The following is a 14,090-nucleotide window of genomic DNA, read 5'->3' as shown; positions in this document are numbered from 1 at the left end:
TCAAACATGTTTTTGTGGGTAAAAAAGGGAATTTTTAGTTGTAAACAAAGGTATGACTCACCCTCCAATCATGAGCTCAAATCGTGACCTAAATAGTCTACTCTATGTTTGAGACTTTACTCTATCTGGTTTGTTAGTATACGACTCGTAACCTTGGTTACGACCAAGGAATGACCTTGTCATTTGGAGGAAAGTATTTTACCTTAATATACTGCTTAGGATACGAAAGGAGAGGGCATGGTGGGTACGAGTCCTGACCTAGGATACGACTCAAGTACCCTTAACTGTATCCACTCCAGAGACATCAAAAGTTGATGTTATCTCTATGGTTCCAAGGTCTAGGAGCTTCAACTCTCTTCTACTTTGATAGGTAGGTAAATATACAACTTAACAACTCAATATACAAAAAATATATCTTTACACAAGTTAGAAAAAACACACTACATGGTTACAACACAACACATATCAAGATCATCACCAATCAACCAAAAATTTTTGAAAGACCACATTCTTTGGTGTTTCATTCTCCCCCACTTAGGATCTTTCATTCGTGAATGATGGTATAGACAAGCTCATTTTCAATTTAACACATTAGAATTCATCAAAACAATCTTTACACAATTTAGGAGAAGGCATATAACAAGGGTACAATTCAAAACATTCAAGGTCATTATGAATCATCCACTTCGTTTTAATATCCTTGGGATTCCATCCTATCATTTATCAAAAGTATCTAATCAATTCGAAGATTAAGGCATTGATCCTTTCGTCTTTCAAAGATATAAGGCAACTCAAACATTTGGAAACTCAAATGTCTTGTTCATCAATACATTAACCCATTGAAAGCATTAGAAATTTCATGCATTATCTATCAAGGAAACAAACCAAGTTAGGAATACTAATGCACATCTGAAGCATGAGTTTCCAGGATGGGAAATAATTTCATATACTTGGGATTCATTCCCTCTTCTTCCACCCTTGTAGCTTCTTTGGGCTATTGTTCCTTCCATAGAACCCTCACTGAAGCCACTCTTATCATTCGCAATCAGCGAACTTACCAATCCAAGATCCTTACTGGGTTCTCTTCACAAGTCAAGGAACCTAAAACACTAACTTCCTCTAAGGAAATAACCATCAAAGAATCAGCTACACATCCTCTCACATAAAGGCATAAATAATAAGGGGAAATGGAGTTCAATCTAGATTGCAACTCCAACTCATAGGTGACATTTCCAACCTCTCTTTTAAGACCTAATAAAATAGAGACTGACACAATGGGTACTAAGCTTCCCCTTTTTCACCGGCTTGCATCACTTCCTTCATAGGAGACACAACACCACAGGTTTAGAATACTTTATAGTAACCACCTAGGTCACAATTGAGACTCATCCTGACACAACCTACCAAAGGAGGAGTCCTTAGGTACGAACACCAAAAGACACACCACTGCATACCTTATGGGGAATCCACTATGATACCTTTACTTGAGATAAATAACATGAACAATAAAAGGTACAACTTCTATCCAAAACTCACCCTCAAAGAACTCGGCATACCAACAATAATTCCTCAAAGTTTGCAACACGACATGAAGGTGATCTACATAATCCACCTCTCTTAGAATACACTAAGATATCATCAATGAATATAACAAAAAATATGTCCAAGAATAGATGGAAGACCTTATTCATCAACCCCATGAATATCGTCCAGGCATTGGTCAACTCAAAGGACATGACAAGAAATTCATAACGGGAATGGGTTCTAGAGAAGGCCCTTCTGAGTTAACATCTTTAACTCAAACCAAAAGATGCAAACACCCCTTATAGATTCTCTATAACCATAGAGTCTCTTACACTAGTAGAAATAGAAAAATGAATCGAAATACTCTCGGGACCACAACCAAGATGCACAGCCACATACTGGGTCACAAAAGAAAAAAATAGACCCTGGATCTAGCACTCCAACACATCATGGGAGATTAGTCTCAACATACTAGCATCAGTATTAGAAGATGCCTCAAGCTCACGAGGGATAGCAAGAGCATTGAGATAGTCCCGACAAATGTTGGAGCTAAAAGCATCACCCCTGGGTGCAAGAGCTAGAGAAGTGGTTACCGATATCCTTTGCCTCACCTAAACAGCAACCACTATAGGACACTCGCATTGCATGTGGCCCAATTGACCTCATTGCAAACACCAATGCTTCTTTTTCTTGGGACAACCATAATATATTCGACTATAAAACTAACAAGGAGGGTAGGTGAATGTGGATTGGGCTTTACTGGCCTGATATTAGGGACCATATGCCCCATAAGCATCACCAGTCTAAATATGTCAATCTCCTAATAGATTCGGGTAGGGAGAACTAGTAGCAGAGTGAAAACTAGGACCCACCTAATACTTTCTCTTAGACCATTTTCCACCAACCTGGGCCAACTGTGTAAAGGATTGATGGAACCCAGCATTATAAGGTGACTAAAAAGAAGTGCCACCTCTCATAGTAGGGTTAATAGGAATGGGTGGAATCCCACAAGGGCATTAACATATCACGAGCCTCGATCATGTATGAATTCTACAAGTAAAACAAGATTCATCTATATCACCCCAAGTTAGGACAGAAGAGCTTGCATGAATTTTAGATCTTCCTGGATACATGATCTGAAAGATGAGCAAGCAGAAATTAGAGGAATCTAAGAGCTTGGAATCTATGTAGCTTGAGATTGAAATAGAAGAAAAGGAAACATTTCCTAAGATGTCTCATGGCCCCTCTATTATAAGTGTAGCATGCTTCATATCCATTAAAGAGACTCTACTTGGCACGGTTTGTGAAATCCTAACTGACCATGAACCTACGCTTTGATACCAACTTAACACACCTCCACATTTAGAACATTTCATATGGGAACCTTCAGCTCATATGAATTGAAGGTCTCCCCGACAACAAAACCTAATCATCGATAATCATTCACAAGGGTTGGGTAGATCACGACCATATAATAAGAATAGCAAAAATATAAGTCTAATAGCCAATGCTAGGCAATATCTATAATTTATTAATAAAAATAGTCTAGTCAATATACCAAGTCCACAGTTATCCACAAAACATATAAACAACTAAGTCAAAGATATGTCGAGTCATGCCCTTGACAATAGCCAAGTACCTAACCTATACAAATCTCTGACATAGAGTAAAATGACTATGAAGGAGGCAGGTTTTCCAAAGAATGGAAGCTCACCACTTCAAGGTCAATGCATGAATTTACTCAAACACCTAATCACTATATAGAATAAGAAGAATATGCTCTGGTGCCTACGTCACGTGGAGATGTAGCGTTCGAAGATAGTTAGCGGTTAGAGCACTAGCATGTAACTCAAGGATAAGGATAAAATGATATCATCATTTGATAATTAGTCAATATGTCATATTCAATAATGCTCACACATTTATTATTACACATAATTATATCACATGCCAATCAACTTATCAAGACATAACAACATTATCAATTACTTCAATCATGTGACACAAAGTAGAGGACTCCGACATTTCACTAAGGTTAATACCATCCTCATTAGGCATAAGACTTTAAACACATTCACATATAATTAAACAAGGTACTTCATCCATGTTTATACTTCATCAAGCAAAAGGACTTCAACAATATAGTTATCTATTAAAATAAGGGCTCTACCCATATACCATAATTACTTAGGTATGGAACTCTAATCACATAATCACCTATTAACCTAGGAATAGGACTTTAATTACATGATCACATATTCACTTAGGCATGAAACTCTAATCACATAATCACATATTTAACCAAGAATGGAACTCTAATTACATAATCACATATTTTAGTGGGCATAGAACTCTAATCGCATGCTTACACATTCAAGTGGGCATGGAACACTAATTGCATGCTTACAAATTTAATGAGGTACTTTAACCTCAAGAGATCTCTTTATATGAGGGGATCAAACCACAAGACATTGTATTAGACTATGGACACAAACCAATAGTCATCTTATTAGGCGTTGGGACTCGAACCACAAGCCATTTTCTTAGACTAGGGACTCAAACCACTAGTCATTTCATTGGGAGAGGGACTAGAATGACAAGCCATCTCATTGGACTAGGGACTCGAACAACTAGTCATATCATCCCCATTATCAATTGACATTTGAAATCTTGACCCATTAGTTCATGCATTAACATTCATACAATTCATATCATATTTAAGGACTTTATCTCGGTTGGCCTAAATAACATTATTCATGACCACATGGTCCCCATGGGTACCTCTATTTCTCAACCATTTAAATAGACTGCTTCCTTTATTTAATTCATCATATAATTCTACTTGTGGTTCTTAAGACCCATACAAACCATTTGTATGTTATTAACAAGATATATCTAGTTTTTACCACACTTGGTTCCATACACAATTCAAGTTTAAACTTAGGGAATTGAAACCCTCTTCTTAGCCATCAAACCAACATGGCAATAGTTTACCAAATTACATGGCTAACAACATCAACACAATACCAATTACCAAACAATAATACAAAAAGGGCCATTGCCCCACTTAAGCCATAAGCTTACCCATTGCGTGCTTAATGAGGTTCTTATCAATCATTTCCAAGCATTCATGATTATTATAACTCAATACATAGCCAACAAGGCCTTAACCAACCATCTATAAATATCCATATCCATTTAGACATTATCATGACTATACTATCATAATAAGTAGATATGCTAGTAAACCAGGTAACAGTAATTAAGAAAGTACAATAAACAAGTAACACTTTTATGAAATACCAAGAAATACATAAATCATCACCCACAAATAAGATAATTAGCCAACAAAAACACAACCAGCCACCACCAAATCAAAAGAAACAAAAAAATATAATGAAGCCAGACTAATAAAAGGAACTAAATATCAAAGTTTAGAGTATCCTGGTGACCTCTAAACTTTCATATTTAATTCCTTCTTTTTGTCTAGATTTGTCATGTTTTTATGTTTCTTATGACTTGGTTGTGACTGGTTCTGTTATTGTTGGCTGATTATCTTGTTTGTGGGTTACAATTTATGTGTTTCTTAGTATTTTATAACCATGCTACTTGTTTATTCTACTTGTTTTATTATTATTACCTGGTTTGCTAGCACAACTACTTATTATGGTAGTATTGTTACCGTTATTGATTGTTTGTTATCAAAACTTGTGTTGTATTATTGGTTTGGTTGCTTTCCATATATTATTGGTTTCTTTATCCCATTTGTTATCTTTTTTCATTTTTCTTTTCATCCTTCTTCCCTTTTTTATGTAGTGGCTGTGATTGGCAGTGGGAGACTAGGGTCATATAATAAGTTTGGGTTGGGGTTAGGTTGTGTTGGGTTTGGGTCGGGGAAAGAAATGAGTATGGAGTTAGGTAAAAGGGGTAGTAAGGCTAAGTGGGATAAGGGAGCATCTAGGTTGCGATTTGGGTCTTGGAACATAGTCATAAAACATCTTCTGAGCCAAACCAGAACCAACAAATTTGAATAACCTAGAGTTTATACCATGACTACAATAGGTAGAGTATGAACCACTAGAAGATAGACCACTGCCCTGACTAGGGTGATCACTAGCACTAGACTGACACCCATCAGTAATATGAAGATTTATCTGAACTGTCTGGCTAGGATGACTTTAAGGTTAATAGGAAAGACGTAGAGAATACCAACTATGAGAACTAATACCTTTGAATCAGGAACAATTATGACTCCCACTAAAAATGCCCTAATATCAAGACCTTTTATTATTTCCCTCTTAGGCCTTACTATGTGTCTATTCCATCACTCGAGCATGCTCTTAAAAATCTAAAAAAATCTTCCTGCAATGACCAAACTTTGAGTAGACATACGAATACAGATTCTTAACCCTCTAACAAAGATATGAACCCTCCCATACTCAGTGTCTAGAATAGAAGTCGCATGCCTAGCCAACTCATGCAAATGAGCTCTTACTTTTCAACTGTCATAGAGCCCTGCTCTAATCTTTAGAATTGATACCTTAAATGATCTGTAAGGCTACAAGGCATATACTTCTCCAATAAAATCTCAGAGCACTGAGTCCATGACAAGGGAGAATATCCAGCTGCCCTAGAATTTATGTTACCTCTCTACTAATGATGAGTAGATAATTCCAATTAAAATATGGTGTACTCAATATCCCAAGTCTGAACAAGGCCATAACCACAAAGACTATCCTCACAAACAGTCAAAAATAATATGTATCCTCACCTTGAGCACCAACAAACCTAGGCGGATCCAATCTGAAGAATCTACCCAACATCTTCTGCTCCTCAAAACTATAGCACGCTAGGTAACTACTGGCTGAGCAGCTACCATTGTAAGAGAAACCTCTACTCTGTGAGCCGCATCTTCAGGCTGCACCCCTATCTCAATACCACTTTGATCAGAAGATATACCACCAACTATCCTTAGAAGTTGAATCAACACACCTTTAAGCAATAAAGGGGGAACAAACCCTAGTAGAGCTTGGGCTAGTCCTTGGGCCATCACTAGCTATGGCAGAAGAATCTCTAGCTCAGGTGCAGAAATAGGGTCTGAGGAAGGTGGCCTATACTGGCCCTTAGCTATGGACACATCACTAGGCTATCCATAGCCTCTAGGTCTTGCACAAATATAAGTATGATCTGTAGGCCAGATATTGAGACCATCATCTCGTGTAGTGGTAGCACGTGTTAGGGTGATCTGCAAAAAGTAAAGTCAAAGGAATACTTCTACAAACCAACTCAAACTCTTAGCATGATATGAATGAAAGTAGTGAAGAACTCCTAATAATGTCTCATAGCCTCCCAAAGATAGGAAAGTGATGTCAGCATTCCAATCTGCGAGACTCTACTAGACATTTGCTCTTGTACCAACAATACTGGTTAGACCTAGTCTCTGATACCAATTTTTCATGATCTAATTTAAAAGTCATAATGACACCTTCTAAATCCCACTAATAGGTAAGCTAATACCAAAACCTAGATCTAACACAATTGGTTAATTCAATAAAGGTTTTCCCATCATAGGCTAAATTCAATAAACACAAGTTATAATTACATAAAGTGTTTTAAACAGATAAATAAGTCAACACTTGAATACCAATCCCACGAACTGATAGAGCTAGTACAACATAATCTAAAGTTAATAATATAACCCCAAAGACATAGAATATAGTCAATACATTTGTCTCAATACAAAAGACTAAATAACAATTTGATAGAAGGGAAATGGGCAACTCGTAACTCCAAAAGCTCGTCCTATCTCCTAAAGATCAACTCTATATGAAAAACAATCAACAATGAATACTAGTATTTAGATCTACACCAAAAAGGTACAAAAGTGTAGTATAAGTACCAAAATAGTGCATAACTTAGTAGGCATTATTGCTCGACCGAGCTAAATCATGACATAAAGATGATATAATACAAGATAATCATAACTAAGTCAAGGTACAAAATTGAACCTTAATATCTCCATCATCATTTCACATAATTAGAAAAAAATTAAAATAATAGCAATGATGTAATGTAAAGAGATCAAACACGACTAAACATTATTACAAAATAGGCTTTCATACGCCAGTAGGTGCAAAAAGTAAAGAACTCATTACAACACCCTATTCTACTAAAAGTACACAGAAAGATAGAATAATTTATGCATGCATCATTTATACTAATCATAACCATAATCCAACCATCATCTCATAATTCACCATTCATTCGACATTATACCATCATTTAAGAATTCACCAACAATATTCCACAATGCACTAGTTAGACATTAATTCATCTAATCACTAGCATTATTTATCAACTAGCCACCATCTATACACTATATATTATTTTTACTATCTAGGAATCCTCTATCATTATCCATCATAATATTAACCAACACCATTTTTGATACCATATTAAAACATGTCAATCTGGAGTGAAATTGAGAGTAAATATCAAAAAGACTAAAAATTTAATCGATCTTAAATTTTAAAACCATCATTATGATTACATCAACAATAGCATAACTAACAACAGAAATAATCCTCAAATTCACCTACATAGTGATTAATAATCAACATTCCTCATTATTGCCTTAATAGGCTTTTTTAAGGGACTAATAGCATAAAGGTTCATAAAAACTAGCATGTCATAGCCTAAGGTGGGTTAAGGGTCCACTCTAATCCTTGAGTTCCAATTTAGGAAAATTTCTACCCAAACTAGGCTTAAGGTATCTAATTCAACTTTTTGATGTCAAGAAAGCATTAATTTTCTCTAAGGTATGAAACTCCCCTAAAATATGAGTAACTAGGTCAATTATGCCTAATGTGAGTAATTTAAATTACTCTCATGCTAAGGATAAGGGATGAAGTCAAATTTATCTAAAGCACAAGGAAACAAAATATAGGATTCAAGCTTACGGTGTCGAAATAGCCTAAATAGCTCAACTAACCCGATGTCTTTCAATCCATCAAAAAAAAATCTAAAACCCACCCCAATCTAATACAATATCATAAATATACTATGAAGTAGCTCAATCTAACAAGGGTTAAACCTAACCTACCTCAATTTCAAAGAATGCTCAACAATTTACTAAACCTTTTCTTTCACTTTTGAGAAGCCTCTTCAAGATGCCATGCTATCAAAAACTCATTTTACTCATCAATATGAGAATATCGATACCTATATTGTACCATTGTGCTTCGAATCTAAAAATTATGCCAAAACACTTAAGTTGGTCCCACTCATAGAAATGCATGCTTCTGAAACCAACCCAATATGATATCATGCTCATGGAATCAAATGCCTCAAAAATGGATGAAAACCAACAAAACTTTGGGCTAAAATTAAGCCCTAAGTGATTTGGGGCTTCGGTAAAAAATTCAAGAAATTCAAGCATGAATTTGATGGATTCTTATCTCAAATCCAAATATATTCAAGAAAATATATGTTAATAAAGCTTCCAAGTCACCCCCAAGACTCCTTTTAAGTTATTACACTCTATTAGGGTTTGTGGCCCTCAAAGATGAGTAGAAAATGACAAAAACACAACCTAAGGGGCCATTTTATGCCCATGCAAGGTAATCAGGTATGGTTATCATACAACAAGGTGTATAGTTACCCTAATTTAGTGCAGAAGTAGGTGTGGTGATCGCCATCCTCCTTTGTGTGGTTGCATCACTTGCTGTTAGCACAACTGGCAATTGAAACATGGAAAAATTTCAATTTCTTTCTAATGCCTCAAGATTCATTCAGAATCTGGTATATATAAATAAACTTTGAAACCATACTAAATTCAACCTTCTTGAAGCAATAGCGAAGTTAGATTTTCCATTCGAGGTTGTTTCAACCAAATGTGGGTCCCACAACTAAATTTCCTATTTTTCAACTTTTTGACGAATAGATCAAAATGAGCTCAGGTGTATTAGGACCGAAAAAATGGTATTCCTAATCTACAATTTTTATTTGGGAGATGTTGGTGTAGTAAGAAGTTGTACATGAGATTGTTTTACTAAAGCTTTTGTCTGGTGGCTATTTGGAACAAGCAAACACTTCTAAATAGGAAATTGGCTCTAAAATAAAATGAATAGCCTAATAAATGAAATATCAGCTCCAACAAGTCATAAATGACTTGGGGAAGCTATGGAAAAGCTCTACTAGAGAAATCAAGCAATAATATAAAAAATAACCTGAAGGGACATTACAAAGCCTCCTACAAAATCTTTCCTGGCATCTTATTTCTTCCCCCTATAGGTAGAATAATGATGGCATGCGTAGCTAGCTTGTAAAATATTACCTCATACTCGACCATAGTTATCGAACTCTATTTCAATGTACTGAATTCAACCCTATGGTGGTCACACATTTTTCGAGGCATGAACTTCCCCAAAAAAGACTTTGAGAACTGAGTCTAAGTCATAGGTGGATATCCAGCTATCTTTGAATTAAGATAAGCCCTCAAACACTATCTAACTATTTTGTTTAGCTAATAAGCAGTAAAATACACTCTATACAACTAAACAAGACCCAAATTATAGAGCCTCTCCTCACAACTAGTCAATAACTCAATAGCATCCTAGCTTGGAGACATTGTAAATATAGGTGGAGTCAATCTCATAAATTTACGAAACATCTTCTACTCCTTTACTATCATGACTAGTTGATCAATGCTGTAAAAACCTCTACTCTTGGAGCCATAGCTACAAGATCTATTTAATAACCTAAATTTTTGAGTTTTTTTATTTCTATATGTTTTGGCCATTTTACACTTCTCTGTAGTGTCTACATACTATTTTTGAAGTTTGGGTAATGTTGGCATAGTTTTTGATGCAATCAAGAATGTTTTGCTTGTGGTTTTTAGAGGCTTGAGAATCCATATAGTTTAATTGAGTCAACATTTATAGTTTTAAGTGTCAAATGGTTATTTGGATAATACTAGTTTGGATCATTGAAATTATTTTAGTATCCTAGTTTATTTATGTTCATGGGATTCTAAATAAATCTCGAGAGGTCGACTGATAATTTTGCAACTTAGCATAAGTTGTTGGTGCAACCCCTTTAGCAATCAAACTACTGCTTTTGAGGGGCCTTTTAAGAAAAAACACTACTTTAGCAGCCAACTTGTCAGTTGCAAATTGCCAAAGTAGGCACTTGACCGCTTTAGCAGGTGCCACATTCGTAGAAGGGGTACCTCTTTAGCTGCCTAACCACATAGGCCAACCCTCTTTAACAATCACTTGTTACTTAAGCGAAGACAACTTAAGTGGCCATTTACCACCTAACTGGCCAGAGCTGAGTTGATATAACCTATTTTCATGTTTTCCTCCATTTTTGGACCTTTAAGCATTGGGTTTCAATAATTTTTTTGGGTTTTTTCACTATTTGAGCTATGGTAAGCTCCAAAACTTAATTACCATTATTCTTCATTGATCATATCATCAAAACAACTTTAGATCTTTATTTTTAATTAAAAATTTAGGGTTTTTAATTCCAAAGCTTAATTAGGGGTTTTCTTTGATTTGGACCTCGTTTCTAGCCCATTTCACTTAGGTTTTCTTTGGTAGAATCCAATAACCTTGGGAATGTGTTTTTAAAACAAAATTTTGTTTTACCCCTTTTATTTTCAAGCTTATTTTGGACTCTACCCAAATATAGGCAATATAGGTGTCGTTAGATCTTTTTTAACATGCAAATACTATATTTTAATATTCTAGTTGACTTTAAGGCTTTTCATAAGGGGAAGGCTCAATGTTAAAGTGCCTTAAATAAGAATTTTGCCATTTGAAATAGGTTATGGCTTACCTTCTTTATGATTGAGTTGTGTAGTTAATCAAAAAATAAAGCATGCTATGGGTTGGGGTACATACCAAAAGTATTTTATTTATAGAGTATTATCATTCTTGTATGCCCGTATTGGGGTTTATACTTTGTTATGGTTGGTTTGTGATATGTGATATTATGTGTTGCTCGTGTGGGCGCTTTATTTTACCTCATTGGCCTAATCTGTGCATTTAAATTCCTTAATTCTAAATTTGATGCTTGTGCAGGGGTTTGTTTTGTTAATATATGTCTTATTTGAGTATAATTTTCCTTTATCATGATAAAAATGCCCGAGTTATAGGTTAATATGATATTAATAATGTGTTACATGAATTTTAATCTGATGGTGCTTAATTTAAGTCAATGATTATTTTTGGTGAACATATTAAGTTGACTTCTAGTCTCACTTATATATATCTGTTTGATGGATTGGATTTAATTATGTTGAGTTGATTATGTGAATTACATCATTATCCATACATATACATTCATGGGATACTAGTACCATTGAAAAACATTATTTTTTAAATAAAATGAGGCACTTCTGTAAAAACCTTCTTTGTGAACACAAGTTAATGAGGTGAGTTGAGTTAAGATTGAGATATAGTATATGGGTTTTTAACCCCCCATATCTACCTAGGAGATGCGAGCTCGGTGGATATATATATAAAGTCATACGATGGATTTCATCATTAATCCCATCCATATTGCATTGCATTAAATTTGCACACACATCTTGCTTAATTTCCCTATTTTTCTTAACTTGTACTTAGTTTTTAGTATAATTTCATGTATATCAGTATCATTCCCATTTCTGTGTATTATATATTAGAACTATTAGTGGAGACAACATAATCTACTATTTGGGACTTTTCTTCTTGAAGGTGATGAGAACTATATTATCTACTCAATCAGCCCATGATACCTACTAAGTAAAAGTAGACCATACTTACCCCTACTGTGCCCTTATAAGGTAGATCCTAGTATGAGTACCTCCCATTGTAGCTGATTTTGCATAGAGATTCTAGACTTTGAGGTACTAATTTACTCTAGAGCTTAAGGCTGATTTGAACCTCATTTATCCTTATTTATCTTTATTTTGGTTATCAGATACCAATGTATATTTTCAATTTTTTGATATTGTATTAAATAATATTACACTATGACAGTAAATTACGGAGAGTTATGAGATTTATTTTAGGTTTATGCTGTGACTTATGTTTAGGGCTTGACTTTGTTCTAAAAGTTTTGTTTTGTTTCTTTTTTATTGTTATTTTCTTAACTCTGAGGATTTGGGCTTACTTTTCAAAGATGGGTCGTGGTAAGTGCCATTATGACCCTAGATGTTGGGTCATGAAAAATTGATGTCAGTGCAAGGTTCACTGATATCATAAGTGTAAGAGCAGGATGTCTAGTAAAGTCTTATGGATTGGTACATAGATATCCATATCTATATTTGAGATGCTACAGGATGTCTTTAGGAAAAACTTCTCCTTTATGTTCTTTATAATGTTGGTCATTCTTACCTAATGTTCTAAGTTTTGTTCTATTCTTTTTATATAGATGAGGAGAACTAGATCATGAGAATCTAGAGATACTGAGCCCGCACCCAAAATATTGCCCAGACTAGAGGAAGAGGCATGAGTCATAGACAATCCAGAGTAAAGAAGAGGCACAAATAGCTTTCCCAACTAGAGGACATAATAAGGTGCCCTCTTCTAAGACTGATATTATGTATTCTATGTATGATTATTAGATAGAAAATGTGAGGCTAGATCAAGAACCATAGAAATCAGTTAATTCCTAGTGCTTCGGGGTCTTTTGGTTTTTCTCTTGAGTTGCTTAGAGGATGTTCCCTTAAGTGTACCTAGTATTCTTTAGACTTTGAGTGATGTTCCACTTTCAATTTCAACATCTACTTATGTTATTCTTGCTTTTGGGGCATAACCATTATCTATGGAACCCTTATGTGTTGATTCTCAACTTGTCAAACTTACTAATGCTCCATCTACTTTTGGTATAATTATCTCTTTACTATAATCAAATAAGGTTTATTCGCTTCAGCCTGCCCAAGTTTATTGGGGCTAATAGAGAGGATGAGAATGAGTTCCTTATTGATTGCCAAGAAAAGTTACATAATCTTTGATTGTTTGATCCTCATGGAGTTCCTTATACTACCATTTAGTTAACGAATATGGATAGTAATTTTTGGAGTTTGTATGATAGTTGTAGACCTTTAGGTTTACATGTCATGACTTGGACTCAGTATTCCAAGGCTTTATTAAATAGATTTGATTTTTATAGTTTGACAGATTAGATACGTGATGAGTTTGATCACTTAGCATAGGGCTCCGTGACTGTTGCTGAGTATAAGGCTCATTTTCACACTTTATCTAGGTATTCATCAGCTACTAGCATCTCCACCGAGTTTAAAAGGATTCAAAATGCTATAAAGGGGTTAGATATTACTGTTGGCTATAACTCAAAAGGTAGTTTTAGGGCCTTCTTTCGAGATTATTATTGAGCCTACTGTGATATCAAAGTCTATTATCCAGGCAACTAAGAGAGGCATCAAGAGGGTGCATGGTCATGGTGAGTTTAGTTGTCACACCTCCTAAGGTAGAGATTTATGTAGTAGATATTCTTATAGTTATTATGGTAGGCCAGTTTAAGCCACTTTATATGTATTAGGTGGTAGACCTATAGGT

Source organism: Capsicum annuum, chromosome 6 (genome assembly GCF_002878395.1).
Source record: "Capsicum annuum cultivar UCD-10X-F1 chromosome 6, UCD10Xv1.1, whole genome shotgun sequence".
NCBI classification, from domain to species: Eukaryota; Viridiplantae; Streptophyta; class Magnoliopsida; order Solanales; family Solanaceae; genus Capsicum; species Capsicum annuum.
Note: the sequence above shows the minus strand (reverse complement) of the source record.